Below are 19,108 nucleotides of genomic sequence, written 5' to 3' on the forward strand. Positions count from 1 at the left end.
ATAAAATGCCCATGACCCAAATACAAGCAGCAGGAAGAAAGGAAAAAGACAATGGAGTTATCAATCTATCATGGAAATATAAGATTATGAATTTAGAATTGAAAAAGACCTTAGAGATCATTTAGGCCAATCCAGTCATTTTACAGAAGAGGAAAATGAGGTCCAGAATAGTTGTATGACTTGCTCATAAGTAAATATATGACAAAATTAAGATTTGATCCCATATCCTTCCTCTGCCAGCTTTTCCCTCAGTAAGTTGAATAATCAGTCTATGGTAATCAGCTATATGTTATGCCTGAAAAAGTTTAAAAAAATACCTGGGAAGATAACATTGAGCTTAGTTCCTTTCCTAGTATTGGCTATTGACTTTTTTTCAGCCTGTATGGAGAATGGGAATATTGGGGGGAAAGTAATCTTCATAAAGTTGGCTTCCACTCTGATTTTGACTTATAATGGAAGAAATATTCTAAGGATTGGAGAAGGAAGTATTTCCATTGCAATCTTGGTTATTTAATATATCATCTTCCATTAACAAAAGACTAGAAAAATCAAATTCTCCTTTTTAAAAAAATACCCAGAGGATCAAGAGAAAAAAGGGAAATAAACATATTTAGATTTCCCCTAAACATTTCTTCTGGAATGTGTAAATTTTCAGTGACAGAAAAAAATTTCTTTTTTTTTATATCATATCTGGGCTAAGACTTTCAAATGATGGTCAAAATAGGGGAAAAATTGATAAGATGGAGAGTAAAATTTGTTTTTCCCGTTGGTTTTTTCCAGGCATCCTTTATTATATCCAGAAACACTTAAAGACTCACCAATAGTCAAAGTTGAAAGTAAAGATGGGACCATAACTCAAATCAAGAAGCACTTAGGCCAATGTTTTTTCAACTATTCCATGTATTTCACATAAGTCATTAGATTTTTTTTCCAGTTGATTAAAGATGGACTAAGTCTTCAGTGAAATCAAGCTCATACTTGAATATGACTTAAAAGATGGTTGGAAATTTTTTCTTTATTTTTATGTTTGCAAGGTATTTTTGTTTTTGACTTTTTTTCTGGAAGACCCACTTTTTAAACCTTAATAAGATGTATTAAATAAGTATCTCTAATAAGACATTCACAGCTAGGTAGGGTGATGGATAGCATACCAGTTCTGGAGTCAGGAAGATTCATCTTCATGAGTTCAAATCTAACCTCAGATACTTACTAGCTATATGACACTGGATGATTCACTTAACCCTACTTGCCTCAATTTCCTCATCAGAGAAGAAAAAGCACAACACTCCAGTCTCTCTGACAATAAAACCCCCAAATAGAATCACAACTAGTCATAAATGACAAAAAAAGACTAAACAGCAATGTGATATTTTGATTATATTGTATTTTTCTAGTTTGTCACAATTTTTTTCCTAAGGATACTAAATAATGGCAGCACAATTCTAATTTCTAATTAAATTAGTTTAATATCTATGTGTATTATTGCTGAATTACTGTCTCAATGTTTAAGAAGTAAAAGGAAATAAATGAGAAGCATGGCCCTAAAGAAGAGTTAGAAGAATAGAATTTTCTGAACTCCTTTTCAGAAATGGGGATACACTACTATAGAATGCTTTATATACTATCTGATTTTGTATTACTGGGTTTTGCTTATTTTTTTACTTTTCCTCTTTTTTAAATTTTTTTCACTTTCCCAATTATATGTAAAGATAATTTTCAAAATTCATTTTTATTATGCTTTTTCCCTCTCATTCTTCCCTCTCTCCTACCCTAGAATAGCAAGTAAACTAATATGGGTTATATATGTACAATCATGTTACACATATTTCCATATTAGTCACACTAATGAAAGAAGAATCAGAACAAAAAGGGAAAAAACCATAAGAAGGAAAAAAGCAAAAACAAATTTTAAAAGGTAAAAATAATATGTTTTGATCTGCATTCAGATTCTGTAGTTCTTTCTCTTGTTGTGAATGGTATTTTCCAGTGCATTTTCTTCTTTTTCTTTTAAAAGAAAGTTATATGTGACCATTCCTTGAGAGGAGAGAAAAAGATACAAGGAAACTAAAACAAAAAGGTAAAGATCTCAAAAAACATCAATTAAATACTATTCTTAAGAAAAGGAAAATGGGCTTAAGGTTGAGGCAAGGATATGAAAACAAGTTTCACATGGAGAAGAAAGGGAAGACCTTTATAAAAATAACTTTATTCTTTTATATTTAGAACATGTATGACATCTGCCACAAATTTCTCCCTAGCTTGAAGCTTTTGAAAGAGGCAAAAAACAGACAAAATTTACATTTATCAAAATATTTACTCCATGTTTGAGCATGAAGGATATTCAAGATAAGCTTGCTCTCCTAACGTGATCTTAAATAATTCTTTACATGTTTTTATTGGATAGCTTAGTCACACTTTAGATTTATACTGATTTACCTTAGCCTAGAGCATGCATTCATTGGAGAGTGCATTGCAATTGAAAATCTGCTGTAAAAGGAAGCATAAACAGTAGAAAAAATTTCAATCTAAGTATGAACATTTAATTGCCATGAGAAAAAAAAAAGTACTGGCATCTTCAAGTTCCATTTTCCCAGCTGTAAAATCTTTAGGTTCCTGGGAAAATTGGTTAAAATTTGAATAGAGTCAGGCAACACATCTTTAATTTCTCAGTTTCAGGAATTTTTCTGGGATATAACTAAAGCATATGTAAGTTCTCTATGTAAGTTCTTATTGGTCTAGGTTTTTTTTAAGAACTCACTCCTGAAAATAAACATAAAAAAACTTCAAAAATCTATCAGTATTTATTAAGCATCTACTATGTACTAGACCTGTGCTTTAAATTCTCCCAAAAGATCAGAATATTGTGTGGGGGATGAAGGAGCTATACTCTTAAGAATGATAGTCCCTTGGTCAGTGATCCTGCTGTCCTATCAAACAGGGCCAGCATGGGATGGTGGATGGAAAGCCAGCCTCTGAGTTAAAAAACCTAGACCTGAGTCCTGCCTACACCATATTCTGGGTCTATGATTGGAAAAATTAATTAACCTCTCAGTACCTTTAGGTAGTTCTCCAAGACTATAAATTGTAGGACAGATACATCTTCCATGACAAAGTATGTTCTCATTTTTGCATTAGCAAATACTTGATCTCATCATAACTCATGGATTCAATTATCATCTCTATCTTAAAGATTCTTAAATTTATTTATCTAACCTTAATTTTTCTGTTGACCCCCAGTCTCACATCTCCACATATTTAGTAGATATCTCAAATTGAATGTCTGATAGATTTCTTAAGCTGAATGTATCCAAACTGAACTCCTTATCCCCATCCTCCAAGTCTTCCTTTTTCCTAACTTCTGTATTATTACTGAATATAACATCTTTGTCACCCAATCTCAAAACCTAGATGTTATCTTCTACTCCTCATTCTCATTCTCCATATCCAGTCTTATTCTCTGGCATTGCTGCCACCCTGGTACAAACCTTTATAAACTCATGCTTGTTGTTGTTGTGCAGTTATTTTTCAGTCATATCTGATTTTTAGTGATCCCATTTGGAGTTTTCTTGGGAAGGATACAGGAGTAGTTAGCCATTTCATTTCCAGAAAATGAGGCAAATAGGGTTAAATGATTTGTGCAGGGTCACATAGTTAAGTGTCTGAGACCAGATTTAAATTCACAAAGATGCCTTCTGACCCCAAGCTTGGCACTTTACCACTGTGCCACCTACCTGCCCATCTCATGCTTGGAATATTACAATAACTTACTGGTTGGTCTCTGTGGAAAAAGTCTTTCCCCACTCCAATCCATCCTCCACCCAGTTGTCAATGAACTTCCTAAAGTTCAGCTCTGACCATGTCACCTCTTTTCATTAAATTCCAGTGACTCCTCATCACCACTATAATCAAATTTTAAAAATCCTCTATTTGACATTCAGAGCTTACATAACTTGACCCACTCATGGATACATTTCCAATCTTTTTCTACCTTCCACCCCTCTATAGAATCTATAATCCAGTGACACTGATCTTATTGCTAGTCCTTGCACAAGACACTCCTCCAGTCTCCAGACATTTTCACAGATTGTCCCCATTCCTGAAATATTCTTCCTCCTCATCTCTGCCTCCCACATCCCTAACATGCTTCATGTCACAGCTGAAATCTTACCTTCCACAAAAAATCTTGGCTAATCTTTTTATTTAATGTTTAATGTCTTCCCTCTGTTGATTCTTCTATTAGACTCTGAGTCTTCTTTTAGACTCTGAGAGCAGACTGTCTTTTTCCTTTCTTTGTATCCCTAGTACTTTTGTATTTGACAAATAGTAGGCATGTAATAAATGTTAATTGATGAGCAGCATTTTTTAATATACAGACACCATGATGCATTCTTGATATTATCATAAGTAAACATTTCCCAGATGATGTCATTAGATTCTCTGGCAGCTTTGTCATTCATCTCTTTTATTTTGCTCTGATTTTGCTCTGTAGTATCACTCAACATTCTCCAAATATGCCTCTTTCATCAAAAGTACCCTTTCATTCCTTCATGGGTCTTGCAAAGGACTGAATGTCATAAAAGGATACACATAGACTCAACAAGAGTCATCCCTGGATAGACCACTGGGAGATGAATTGTTTTGACCAGAAGACAGTTGACTAGGTCATAGAGTTTTTTGTGTTTTTTATCTGTAGAAAGATACTAGATGGCTAGAAGGGGAAGGGAGAGAAAAGATCTGGACTTCCAACCTCCATAGGCTAATCATTATTTCATAAATATTTTTTAAAAATTTAAATTTTTATTTAAGGCAATAGAGGTAAGTGACTTGCCCAAGGTCACACAACTAGCTAATTATTAAGTGTCTGGGGTCAGATTTGAACTGGTTCTCCTGACTCCAGGACCAGTGCTCTATCCACTGTGCCACCTAGCTGCACCTATTCCATAAATATTTATTGAAAAACAGTGCTTGCTGGATCTACTCAAAGGATTGTGAGCATATAGTCATTAGTATAATTTGAATTTTCTGTCTCTGAGTAGCTTCCAAGTTGTGAAGATAATATTAAAGATACATAAGAAGACAGGACAATAACGCAATAGTCATTTACTGTTGTAAATGATTAAGTTTCAAATGAGAGCTTATAAGTAGTATATATGATTTTTATAGAGAAGGGATTATCAGGATTTCTTTTATCTAACCCCCTCATTTTTCATGTGAGAAGGGAAATCCCTGTGGAATGGGATGGTCAAGGAATATCAAAAGAAAAATAATAGAATCAAAATGAACCTTGAAAAATGATAGGATTTGGATGGGCAGAATGGAGAATATTAGAGGATAATTTATAAGGGCTAAAGGGAGATGAATGCCATGTGAGATGAGACACGACCAGTCTGAATGAAAGAGAAGTGCAGGATACAAGTTTGGAAAAAGAGAAGTGTAGGATACAAGTGTGGAAAAACAGAGATGTCAAACTCATGGCCATTGTGAGGCTACAAAACTCCTGACCAAATTAAAATGTACCTGGGAAATTCTTAAGAAAATATATTTTAAAACGCAACAAGCTATAGATATTATTAATTTATTTTTCTAAGTCAACATGTGGCTGCAGGGATCTGTTTCTATTTGAATTTGACACCACTGAGTTAGGAAGGGACTTGAATTCCAGATCAAAAAAATCTGAATTTTATCTCTCATAGTACATCATTAAAGAATCTTGAGTAAGAAAGTTATGTGATGAGACCATTGGTTAATGTAGTATTGAGTATATGATAGTGACTGCTACTGCTGGTGATATGGTGATTTGGAAATTCATGGGTTTGGCAAGTTGAAATACTAACAGGGATCAGAAACTACATTTGAACTTAACTAATATAGATTAAAGATGATTTCCTATCTCTTCTAATTAAATTCTGAATAGTTTGGCCAGTAACAGAGATATACCACTTATCTAAGATGGCTTAAAATGGACCAATTTCAGTGTGCTTGTATGGTTTTTATATAAAATTTTTATTTGAAGCACATGTTAGTACCATTTCAAGGACCAACAGCCTTTCTATTTTGAGGAAATAGAAACAGACAAGTTAAACAATTGTTCCTAGCTGGCACACTGGCTTAATAAAATGTAGTATTCATCAATATGACACTTTGGATTCCTTTCCAGGCCAAGTCACATGATATTCCAATCCTAGTTGAATGCTTATCTTACCTTAAAGCCTAGTTACACTCACCCTCAACCATGGAATGTGTCAGCCTTCCAGGAAAAGAACAGGGAAGGTTCTTTCTGTAAGTTATTTTAATTTAGATGTCAACAATTGTTCCAAAAAATTCATACATGGAAATGGATTTCAATACACATTTATTAAGTTCCTATTCTGTGCCTGGCTCAGTTTCCAATTCTTTGCCACTACAAAAAGAGCGTCTCTGAATATGTTGAAACATGTAGGACTTTTCCCTTTTTTTAAATAATTTCTTCTGGATATAGACCTAGAATTGGAATTGCTGGGTCCCATCATAAAATCTAGTGTCCATTATTTCTACAAAATTCTCTTTTCCTATTGAGTATTACACTTTTATTTTTTGATAAGTTTCCTACAAAATCAATTCATATAGATTCTTAGGATTATAATGATCAAAAGTTTTTAGAGTGCTTCTGACAGTTTTTGAGAGTATGATAGAGAGTATGATTTACTCATGTCTTCAAAGTGGTAGATTGAAGTGGTAGTTTTCATTTGTCATGTAACTATTTTATTTACTTTGATACTTTGAAAGAGCTAAAATTTCTGCTCTGTGGATATGCCCTCTGTGCTAAAAATATGAGCTGTTATGACTAAAAAGTTCATCATCTCATGACCATCTACTTGTGGGGATACTAGAATAACACCTTATGGAGGCAATGGGGTTAGGTTGTAAAATCAGGTCATAAAGTGAAGATATTATATAATCAAAATTAGAATGGAAAATTCCTTCAATAGTCCATAAAGAACAGTAAAGTATTTTAAGCAGTTGTATCTAGGAAAAAAGATAGGACCTCTTTAAAAGAAATCAGTCTTTATCAAAAAGCATACATATCTGAGTAGATTGCTATAAAATAATTTATGTAAAATTACATTTTTCACAGCATTCAACTAAATTATTGACCAGAGAGAGGCAGAGACCAAATCTTACATATAAATAGGGAAAAAAATGAAGACTTAGCTTGTGAAAACACATGATTAAAAGAAGAAATATTCTTAAAAGGGTTTCCCATATTCACATGATTATATGAGAGTGATCAAGTCACCAAATCATTGTCTCTTCTTCCTGTTTCACCATGATGCTAGAGGGGCTAAAAAAAATTAAAAGGATAGCACAATGGAGTCCTTCTCCAGAAGAAATTGTAGAAAGATAACTAAAAAGACTGTAGGTATGAGAAAATGGAGATTCTAGAATCACCCTTAACTTTGTAATATGAGAAGCATGAATGAACTTTGACTTGAAGCAGCAGATTGTTTTCATCTAATTCTAACTTGGGGACATATGTTCAATGAGTTGAATGGTAGGCAAAAAGTCATTGCTAATATTTAAACCATTTCTTTTTCTTTCTTTCCTCCTCTTCCTCTTCCTCCTCCTCCTTCCTCTCCTCTCTCCTATATGTCTTTCTCCCCCTCTCCTCTCCTCTCTTCCTCATTCCCTTCCTCCCTTCTTTTCTCCCTCCTTCCATCTCCCTTTTTGCTCTTCACCAATCACTTGTCTAGAACATAGAGATGAATACATGTAATTTAAACATATATGACATGATTGCAGTTTATTTTTTTAATGTAATTAGATAGGTTCTTGGGTGACAAATACACCTCTTACTAGATAAAAGTCTTTCCAGCTTGTTAAATCTACCTGCGCTCCTCTGGAAGATCATATAGATATTTCTTGTAAAAATGTTTTTTAACCACCTGCCCACTGGAAGTTGAGAGAATGAAATATATACATCATTTTTAAAATTGACTCAAGTAGCCCGGTAGGCATTCAATTTATAATAGTAATTCATATTACATAAAAGCAAAATGAATTGTTTTAATTAAATTATAAATGACCTTAAGCTTCTCTCTGTAACAAAAACTCATTTAAAATATATAAATATTCTTCTAGTGCTGTTTTCTAAGTCTTAGAACACTGTAGCCTTTTAAGAATTCAATTTGAGGATTATCCAAAGAGTAATTATGGGGTGTTTGATGGTCATGAGAATATTGTAATGCATTATAGGAAGGAATTATATAGGATCATAGAGTAAGAGCTGGAAGGAAGCTCACAGACTATACATTCCTTTTTACACATGAAGAAACAGGTTTAGTGAGGTTAAATGACTTTCTCAAAGTCACATAGTTGGATCAGAAGCAAGATTTGAATTCTGGGCTTCCAATACTTTCTATTTTACTATGCCACATAAAATATATGACATGTTAAAGAATATGTACTGAATACATGTGAGTAAAGAGTAGTGATGAACGGAATCAAATCATTTTAGAATTGAAAGACCACATCAAAGACAACCTACTCTAATTTATATTTGAGAGAATGTCCTCTTCTGATATACTCAATAAATACTAATTCCTGCTTAAAGACTTCCAAGGAGGCTTTTCACCTCAAATACAAGTTCAGAAAAGGAATCCCCACTGTAACATACCTCCCAGTAACTCTTGAAGACCTCCAAGTAGAAGACACCTACTTCCTCTCAAGGGAGATCATTCTGCTTTGGAACAGCTCTAATTAACAGATTCTCTAATTATCTAATTTCCTTTCATCAAGCCTAAATTAACCTCTGCATTACTTACAACTGTTGCTCCTGGTTCTGTCCTCTAGATCAAATAGATCATATTTAATCTCTCCTGTACACTTCATTCCTTCAAATGCAGCTATCATGTACCCCTTGAGTCTTCTCTTCTCTGGGCTAAACAAGTTCAGAACCCTAAACTTCCCATTGCTTGGACTTTACCATTCAAGTTGACCACTTTTGGATGTTTTCTATCTCAGCTATCAATGTCCTTTATTAGATTCAGTTCAATATTCTAGTCTGTTATGATTAGTGGCAATTAGATGACATGGTAGATGGAGTGCTGGGCCTGGAGTCAAGAAGACTTGATTTCAAATTAAACCTCAAACACCCCCTATCTGTGTGATCCCAGACTAGTCATGTAACCTTTGTCTGCCTCAGTTTCCCCCTCTTTAAATTGGAGATAATAATAGCGCCTATCTCCCAGGCTTGCTGTGAAGATCAAATAAAGCAATAAATGCAGTATCTTGCTATTTAAATATAAGTGCTATTAAAATGTTAGTTGTTGTTGTGATACACTTTGGAGAAGACAGACAAGAGAGCTAGATGGGATGGATAAATATTGGAGGACTGTGTGATCTGTACCCATATAAATGAATTCACCTATCCCTCTGAGTATTTGTGTAAGTTGTAAATGTAATAATTTCAGTGGTAAATCTTTCTTTATTATTTCTGAATGTCTGTATTGCAAAGCTTATCAAAAAATCCTAATGCCTCCAAGAGTTATCTATTCAGCATCTTGTCCAGGGGAGAAGAAACCTAAGTCACTCAAGGCAATTTCTTTTGAAAATTGTTATAATTGTTATTTTTATCCCTATAGTGATATAGCTACTTTTTTTAAGGTTTTTGCAAGGAAAATGGGGTTAAGTGGCTTGGCCAAGGCCACACAGCTAGGTAATTATTAAGTGTCTGAGACCAGATTTGAACCCAGGTACTCCTGACTCCAGGGCCGGTGCTTTATCCACTGCACCACCTAGCCACTACTTTTCCCAAAATTTTAAGGCCAGAAAATTTTTTATTTTTACTATAAACTTTGCTTTGACCCCAGAATTAAATTTGATTAAAACTTTTTTTAGTATAGTGAGAAAAATGAGTACTATCACCAAGAAAATATACCAAGTGAAATAAAATATAATTATCAGAAAAGGTTGCATGCAACTGTCTCATATTAAGAAATGTAATTAAAACTTCTTGTTTTGATTCATTTTAACAAACCCTAGCAGAAACATGCCCTGGGAAACAATTCCAGTTTTATCACAGGGAGAGAGAGTACTATAAGAACAGATTTTTTTTTTGTAAATTTCTAATTTAATTTTTATTCTCCTATGCTCAAAATGTGAAACTAGGGTCAATAATAGGCCAAGAATTTCATGCCATCAGATTCAACTTTTTAGAAAAAAAATTTGGTTAATTGTATTATTTTTGCTGAAAGAATTATTTTAAAATCGTTTACAAGCCTTAATGTGTCCTCCTCAAAGGACTGATTTTTATAATTCCCTTTATTTTTTGTTAGTGGCTCATGGTAAGGGACTCAAATGCTTTCCAAACAACAGTTGTTGTTTCCCTTTATACCAGTTTTCTTTCTTTAGGGAATATAAATTGTCTAAACAAGGTCATTTCTAGGATCAAAGGAGAGAGAGAGAGAGAGAGAGAGAGAGAGAGTCGGAGACAAAGACAAAGACAAAGACAAAGACAGAGAGAAAGATACATGCACAGAGAAAAGTTGGATCAGTAGCTCAGTGCATAGAATGCTGGACCTGAAGTCAAAAGAACATCCTCTTCCTGAGTCCACATCTGTCCTTAGCCACTTTCCAATTTTTGACCCTGGGCAAGTCACTTAACCCTCTTTGCCTCAATTTCTTCATCTGTAAAATGAGTTGAGAAGAAAATAGCAAAATGCTTCAGTATATTTGCCAAGAAAACCCCGAATGAGTTAGTTCATAAAGAATTAAACACAATTGAACAAAAAAGTTGTCTAGACAAATATTCTCTAACAAGAGGAAGGCAGAGTAAAGAAATAAAGCTAATTCTTATGTTTAAGGTTTACCTCTTGAAGCATTTGCTTCTTGCAGATAGACATTCCTATTATCAAAGTAATAAGAGGGCACTAACAATTCTCATTTCAAAGTCTTCTATTGTATGTTGGGAATGACTGAGACATAAGCTTTCTGTTCATTGGTATTCTGAACTCCTTTGCAATCAATTCATCCCTGATGTGTTTGTTTATAGCATCACTCTATGGTCTCTATTCTCCAAAGAAAATAAACCAAAACTAAATCCTCCACTCACTTCACCAGATTTCACTCTCCCCTTTTTCTTTTCTCAGTTCCCCCTAGGAAATTTAGTTCTTATGAAATAATTTACATACACGTAAAGTTTGCATCTGATCAGATGAACAGTCATTGGCCATCTCCAAAGAAAAATGCTATCAGTTCTCATCATCAATACTCATTGGTACTCTAAATACCCAGAGCTGTTGATGACTACTGACATCTTTTCCTCAATAAAAAAATTTGTGATTTTTTTCTCTTAAACAATATCCTTTTAGACTACAATCTTATAATAGGTCTCATTATCTCCTATTTGGAATTTTGAAACTGTCTTCTCTTAAAGATCTCTTTAATTTTTTTTCCTCAGCATCAATCAACTCTAGTCACTGATTTAACTCATAAAGATGTTTTCTGCCCATTGTTTCCATCAGGCTGCTCCCTTTCCACGATATCCTGTGACCCTATGATGGATGTGATTAGGTATGACAGGGACACTTCTTAGAATGTAACTGAAAAGGAAAAAGGAAAACATATTAGAACTTTGCTTTTTTGAAAGTTTATTCTTACTCCCTTTCTCAGCTAAACTCCTTGAGAATGTTATCTCTGCGAGGTGCCTCCACTTTCTTGTTTCCATTGCTTATAATCCTGATAGGAACTTCTGACCTCATTCAACTAACATTATCCACTCTGAAGTTGCCAAAGATCTCTTGATTGCCAAGTCTAAGGATCTTTTTTTTTCAGATCTCATCCTTCTTTACCCCTCTGCAGTCTTTGACATCATGAGTCACCATCTCTTCCAGGAACATGTCAACCTGAAATAAAGAAGAGTAGCAAAAAAGCAAACATTGGGGGTCTTTTAATAAAGATAAGAGAATTGCTTGGAGTCACCTCACAGCACTAAGAGTGCTCAAGAGAGGCAGAGAGGAGCAGGGTTAAATTCATTTCTTCCAGGAGCAAGTCCTATTGGAGGCACAGCCTTCTTGAGACTGTTACTTAAGTTACTCTGCATAACAACCTAAACTTCTCAGAGAAGAGGGGGAGAGGGGAGAGGGGGAAGGGGGAGCAATTTGGGAGTGGGCTGACCAGAATATCATGGCTTCTCCTTTTCTCTTTTCTTTTTTAAACTGATTTCCATAAGTTTTAACTGGTTTCAATAAACCCTCAAGCAATTTGTAGCTGTGGAATGCAGCATTCAACAAGAATCTTCTTCTAGGATTTTATAAGACTGATTCTCAAACTGACTGACCACTCCTTTTCAGTCTCTTTTTCTGTATCTTTATGAATGAACAACTACCAAAGGTCAATTCCCCCAAGCCTTGGGGCACTAAAGCTTTGTCTTGGACCCTCCTTTCCTTCCTCCTCTGTGTGATTTCAATTTGTGGTTTCAACTCCCATAATTATGATCTGCATGCTAATTGTTACCAGATTTCTATTCTTGCCCTAATCTCTCTCTTGAACCACAGTCCTGAATCATCAACTACCTTTTAAACTTCTTGAACTGTATGATCTGGTGGCATCTCAAACTTAAAATGTCTAAAATAAACTTCTTTATCTTTACTCTAACCCCCCCTCCAGTCCAAACTTCCCTAGTATTATTCAGGGTACCATCATCCTCCCTATTACCAAGGTTTCAAATCTCAATGTTACTATCATTCAACCTTCAATCCAATCTGTTAATTCTTGTAATTTCAATCTTCACAATCTCATATGTAATCCAATATCAATTAACCCGCCTGCAAAATAATTCTTAAAATACCCAGAAAAACAACAATAGGTAGCATTTTAAAGAGATTTAAAGTTTGCAAAATATTTTGCAAATAACTAATATCACAACAACATTTGGAGGTTAGTGCTATAATCCCCACTTTATAGATTAGGAAACTGAGGCAGACAGAAGTTAAGTGACTTGTCTATGGTCTATCTATTACATAAATAGTAAATGTCTAAAACAGAATCGTAATTCCAGATCCAATACTCAATTTACTACGAAATTCAACTTCCTCATATAGTTCCCTTGCTAAACAAACAAAAAAAACCCTTCATTTTCTCAACTTTATATTACAATCAAAGAGTCTTTCATTAATTCCTGAGAACTGTCTAATGTTCCTTCTTTCTAGATCTTGAAATTCTTTGTTTTTTCTTTTTAAGGTCAAACTTTCTTCCATGAAGCTTTTTCTGATTCCCCTAAGTGAATTCTTTCCTTCAGTTTTTCTAAAATATTTTGTCAATGTCTTATCTCATTCTTTTTATCATGTTTATTCATTTGAATTGCTCACCTCCCCATTTAGTTTATAAGGTCCTTGATAGGAGGAACCCTGAGATATCCTTAGTAGTCACTTAAATATTTGTTGAAGCTAACTCAATTAAGTTGATTGTCTCTGTTTGATTTCTTTGGTTTTTATCATGCCCTAGTTGATAACTACTTGTCTAGATTTCTTATTGATGACAGTGTAGTATATAAAACAGAGTGTTATAATTTCATTATGGAAAATCCAGGTTTTAATCCAACTTCTGAATCTTAAAAATTGTGACCATGGGTAAATCTTTAGCTCTCTCTGGTCATTAGCCTCAGTTTCTTCTTTTATAAATTAGGGATAACACTTGTATTCCCTACCATGTTGTAAAGTCTCATTTATATAATGAATATGAATCACTAGATAAATATCAACTATTATTATCCTGTCATTAATATGTCCTTGGGGAAGATAATTATGTCTGTTTGTCTTTGCATCCCCAATATCAACACAGCATTTTGTACAAATTAGGCAATTAATGCATATTCACTGAATTAAATCTTAGAATTCTAGAGTTGGAAGTGATCTTAGAAGCCATTTGATTATGACACTTCATTTTACAAATAAAGAAGCTGTGACCCATACTGATTAAGCAATTTACCCAAGATCATGCCAAGCTAATTAGGGAGACAGCGAGGATAATAATGGGCATAGTGTCATCATTGGAAGGAACCTCAGAAGTCATCTTGAGTAATACTTTCATTCTAGAGGTGAGGAAACTGAAGTTTAGGGGATTTTAAAATATGCCGTTCACAAAAATCACAATGGTAATAATTATCAGAGGTAGGATTTGAACCCAAGACCTCTAAATCTAGAAGAAGTGTTCTTTCCATTGTACCACATGACTTCTCTTTCATTATTTCTAATGAGCTAATATATTGAAGGCAGCTAGGTCACATAGAGGCTGGATGATTCATCATCCTGAATTCAAATCCAGCCTCAGACACTTATGTGACCCTGGGCAAGTCAGTTAACACTATTTGTCTCAGATTCCTCATCTATAAAATGAGCTGGAAAAGGAAATGGCAAACTATTCTATTTTCTGTGTCAAAAAACCTTAAATAAGGTCATAAAGATTGGGACATAATTGAAAAATGACAGAACAATAGCAACCATGCTTTTCAAGCCTGACAGTATCATACAAATGTCAGCTATCTGGGTAGCTGTAATAAAACTTCACTCAAATCCAGTTCACACAAAAGTCAAAACATTCTCATGATATCATTGGTCTTCTTCAAGAAGGAAGTATGAACAAATCCATATCATTAAGATCCCATATATATCTCTAGTATTTAAATTCAATATCAAGGTTTGCATATTTCTAGGGTAACTTCTCAAGACATACCATGTCTTATTTCTATATATTCTCGTACTCTTATGAATTCTTTATTCTAGCCAGTCTTCCTTTCTTGTCATCTTCATAGACTGATATCTTTATAGATTGAAATATCAATAATATTTAAACCAAAGCACTCTATAGGCTTTGCTGACTGGAGAAGTGGAAATCTGATATAATTCAGTTTGATGCATAATAATTGCACAGAGAAGCCGACTTCCATACATTGTTATTTAATATAACTTTGCCAGAATAGTCAAATTTCTCCTTTGTATACAAATATGTGCTTATTAGAAAGAAAATAATTTTTCTCAAATTTAGGATTAAAAATTCATATCCTTGAAGATCTATGGCAAAATGAAATATTTTATATCTCATCAGTCACCAAATTGAAGACAAAAAAAAACTGTGTGAATACCTCTAAACCACTGAACACTTTGTGTTTTTCCAGGGTATCACAATTATAGGATCACTTGGGCTAACTAAGTTCATGCTGACTTACAAGGAAAATGGGACTCATTTCGTGACTCTTAAACAGTTGCAGTTTCTGAACTGTGTTGGGGTGGTCTAGTGATTTCACAATTAGGCTGGTGCTGAACAGCAGCTAGTATAATATGAAGAATAGAACAGGGTGTGCATGGAAAGAAGCAAGCATGATGATTGGATTGCAATTGTCAGGTCTACTGGCACTCATAAGTGGAAAATTGGTTTACATGCATTCTATTGCTTTTTAGAGTCCTTCAAAGAGAGCACATCCTCTATCTCTAAAGGGATTTGTAATACAGTAGATACCTTTTAAAACCTTAAATTTAATTTTATATTTTTATTACTTGTTCTTAAACCATTCTTGAGATAGACCAATCAATATATTGCCTAGGGAATTGTCAGAAAGAAGAATGTGCTCACTCTTTTTTTAATCTACCACTTTATGGGTCTCAAAATAACAATAACAAAATAATTGATTATTTAGAAACAAATTATTGATGCCTTGGAATGATTATTGCTTTGAATACCATGAAAAATTAAAACCAGAGATGGAGATAAAGGAATAGTTGCATAGATACGGATTTTTAGACATATATAGTTATATATTTATTCCAACTTTTGTCTTTTCAGTGGACTTCAACTCTAGAAGAGAGAGAGTTGACTTTGTACAACTCTGCCTCATTTAAATCAAATTCACCCCTCATTGGTCTTCTTCAAAACAAATGATAAATAGCATAGTTATGCTAACAGAAAAATATATTGCCATATGATAAAAAAAAAAGCCATTTATAATCTACCTCAGCACATAATCTACCTAGTCACAGCTCTGAAATGATTGGGGTGGTAGTGAAGCAAGCAGGAAACGAGACCCTGAACAGAAATATACCTGGCATTAGAGCACAAAAAGAGCTCTCTCCCCAATGACATCTGCTAATCAATAACTAGGCCTCCTGGAACTGTACAACCTAGCTATATATCATATTTGTTAATCTTCACTGTTACTGTGTGGTAAGATTCTTTGTCCAGGATCTTCATGTAATGCATGTGTGCTATGTTTAATCTTCCCATTATTATTATCTACCAGTTTTATGACTAGAAAGTGGGGTCCCCCGAACTACAATTACTTGCACTTCTTACCAATGCTTCATGTTTTCAAGAAGATGAAAATGGACGCTGAGGTTTTAACTCCTCTAAATGCTTCTACTACCCTTTATTTTCCACATACCATTTCTTTGTGTGTTTTTCTACAAATAAATCTTTGATAACAACATCTAGTGATACAATGTTTAACCAATTACTTTCATTCCATTTTTACTTTATATTCTTAGAACTGTTTTCAAAACAATTGCTATTGAGATTAAATACTGACCTTTTTGTGTTGAGAAAATTAAAATTGCCTTGAAGGTTAGAGAAAACAATCCACTAAATGCCAGCTAAGGAAAAATGCCCACATAAAATGACTTCTCCCTTCCTGACATTAAAACATGTAATTTCCTAGTATGCCCTGTAATATAAAGACTCTTCCCCATTCTGGTTGTCTCCAAAGACTCCAGCAGTGATAGGGTTGAGATCCAAATTGATCTTCTGTGGTGAAATAACTCTTCTAGTTTAATAATCATTTTTGTTCTGTGACTCTGATCGTACACAGAAGTGCTTAAAAACTTAATAAGAATGATAAGGGTTAAAAATATCACCTACCCAGATTTGGACCTGGGTGCTCCTGGCTCAAGGGCCAGTGATCTGTCTGCCACCCAGCAGCCCCTACTATTATTATTGCTACTATTTCTATTTTATTTTGAGTCTTTGGGGGGGGGGGTTTGTAGGGCAATGAAGTTGGGGTGACTTGCATGGGGACCACACAGCTGGGTGATTGTTGGGTGTCTGGGGCCGGATTTGGGCTCAGGTGCTCCTGGCTCCAGAACTGGTGCTGTATCCACTGTGCCACCTGGCCATACCTACAATTATTATTATTATTATTATTTTTAATTTTAATTTTTTCTCTCCCCTTTACTTTTTCGCTTATGCAGGTCTATATTTTCTTGGGGGAGGGGTGTTATGTTTGCTCTTAAACAAGGATATTTTAGTAAAGTATAAAAAACATTTGTACAAAATAAGAATAAATAAATAAATCAAAATCAAAAAAATATCACCTACCTCAAATAGTTATGACTACTGTTTTTTTTTGTTTTGGTTTGGTTTTTTGCCTCAAATTGTCCAGGTAAAGAGATGACTTCCATAATTCATTTCCCAACTATAAACATATAAAATCATTAAACCAAATAATTATTAGGTGAGGCAAGTTAATAAAGTAAGTATATTGAAACTAAAAGCCTCCTCATCTACTACTAGCAAGATCCAAACTACTGATATGCATTTACAATATATTATGTCACTTTTAGAGCCACCAATACATTTTACAGATTATCAATCTTTCTCAATGTACATATGCACATTTCTCTGAAAGTTTTATGTTCCTAAGAAATTAATTTAAATGAGAAATTCACATTTTTCTTAATTTTAGTGTTATCTATACCTAACTGTCACTACATATATTAAATAAACTAAAAAAGGCCCAAATCTCCCTATGCCAAAGCTACAACCTGGCAATAAGTTAAACAATTTAGGAAGCAATGTTTTCTTAAGAGAATCAATTCCCAATGTAGTCAAGTAGAATAAGAATGCATTTTTATGCTACATTTAAATCATTAAGTTTATATAACTTTTAATTTTCTACTTTGAAGGGCATATAAATTCAAATCTATAGAATCTTATAGAGAAAGCAGTCATAAATAGTTAGATGGCAATGTTTACAATATTTCCATACCATGTATCCTGGAGAAAGTTTAATCTCCTCCTCCTCTTTCTTCTTCTTCTTCTTCTTCTTCTTCTTCTTCTTCTTCTTCTTCTTCTTCTTCTTCTTCTCTCTGTCTCACACACAAACACACACACACACACACACACACACACACATACACACACAATGTAGTATTGCTATGTTCTAAGACCCATATGCAGAAAACAGCTCATTTACAAACTAACTCATCCACAAATTCACATGTGGGATATGCCCATAGTGAGAAAAAAATCTTAAATTAAAATTGAAAAAAAAGTTGATGCAATGAAAGAAATTCTGTATCTTAAAGATCACAGTTTACTTGCCATTGTGCCTACTGGTAGAGCTGACTGTCTCAAGTTTCTCCTCCAGTTTATCTCTCCATCCAACCACTGAAATCATTTTCCTAAAGCACAGGTCTGATCATGTCACACACACACACACACACACACACACCTCTGCCCACCGCACCACTACCTCTGAATACTCCAATGGCTTCACATCACTTCCAGGAGCAAAGACAGAATGCTCTTTGTAGGCATCCTCCTACCTTTCTAGTCTTTTTGACTTTATTCCCTAGTCCATACTCTTAGATCCAGTGTCCTTAGTTTCCTGGCTATTCTCTGAATAAGACACCCCATTTTCTCTAGCTGTCTCCCTTACCTGAGATATTCACCCTCCTCACTTCCTTTACTGACCTCTCTGACTTTCATGTGTCTCAACTGGAATGCTACCTTCTGCAGAAAGCTTCCCCTAACGTCTCTGAACCCAGTGTTTTTCTTCTGTTATTCCTATTTATCTTGTATATATATTTTTGCATGCTGTCTCCCCCATTAAAATGTAAGCCACTGAGGTCAAGGACTGTCTTTTGCCCCTTTGTATCCCCAACTTTTAGCACAATTTCTGACTTTAGGAACTTAACAAGTATTTATTGATTGATTGAAAGAAAGATTTTCAATATCTAATTTTAATTCAAATAGTTTTCATTCATTTGTTTTTGGGCTCATTGATTTCTTTAATTCAGTGATTTTTTTTCATTCCTGTTATTATTTTTATTCTTTTATTTATGTATTTATTTATTTTATTCTT

At 34.2% G+C, this 19,108-nt stretch overlaps 1 protein-coding gene across 1 annotated transcript in view; it reads left to right on the top strand.

The window, feature by feature from the left end:
- The window catches only part of FBXL7 (F-box and leucine rich repeat protein 7), a 555,926-nt gene that overhangs the window by 456,164 nt on the left and 80,654 nt on the right, over nt 1–19,108 (top strand). The gene's annotated exons all lie outside the window — the stretch shown is intronic.

The sequence above is a fragment of the Macrotis lagotis genome, chromosome X, assembly GCF_037893015.1.
Source record: "Macrotis lagotis isolate mMagLag1 chromosome X, bilby.v1.9.chrom.fasta, whole genome shotgun sequence".
Taxonomy (NCBI): domain Eukaryota; kingdom Metazoa; phylum Chordata; class Mammalia; order Peramelemorphia; family Peramelidae; genus Macrotis; species Macrotis lagotis.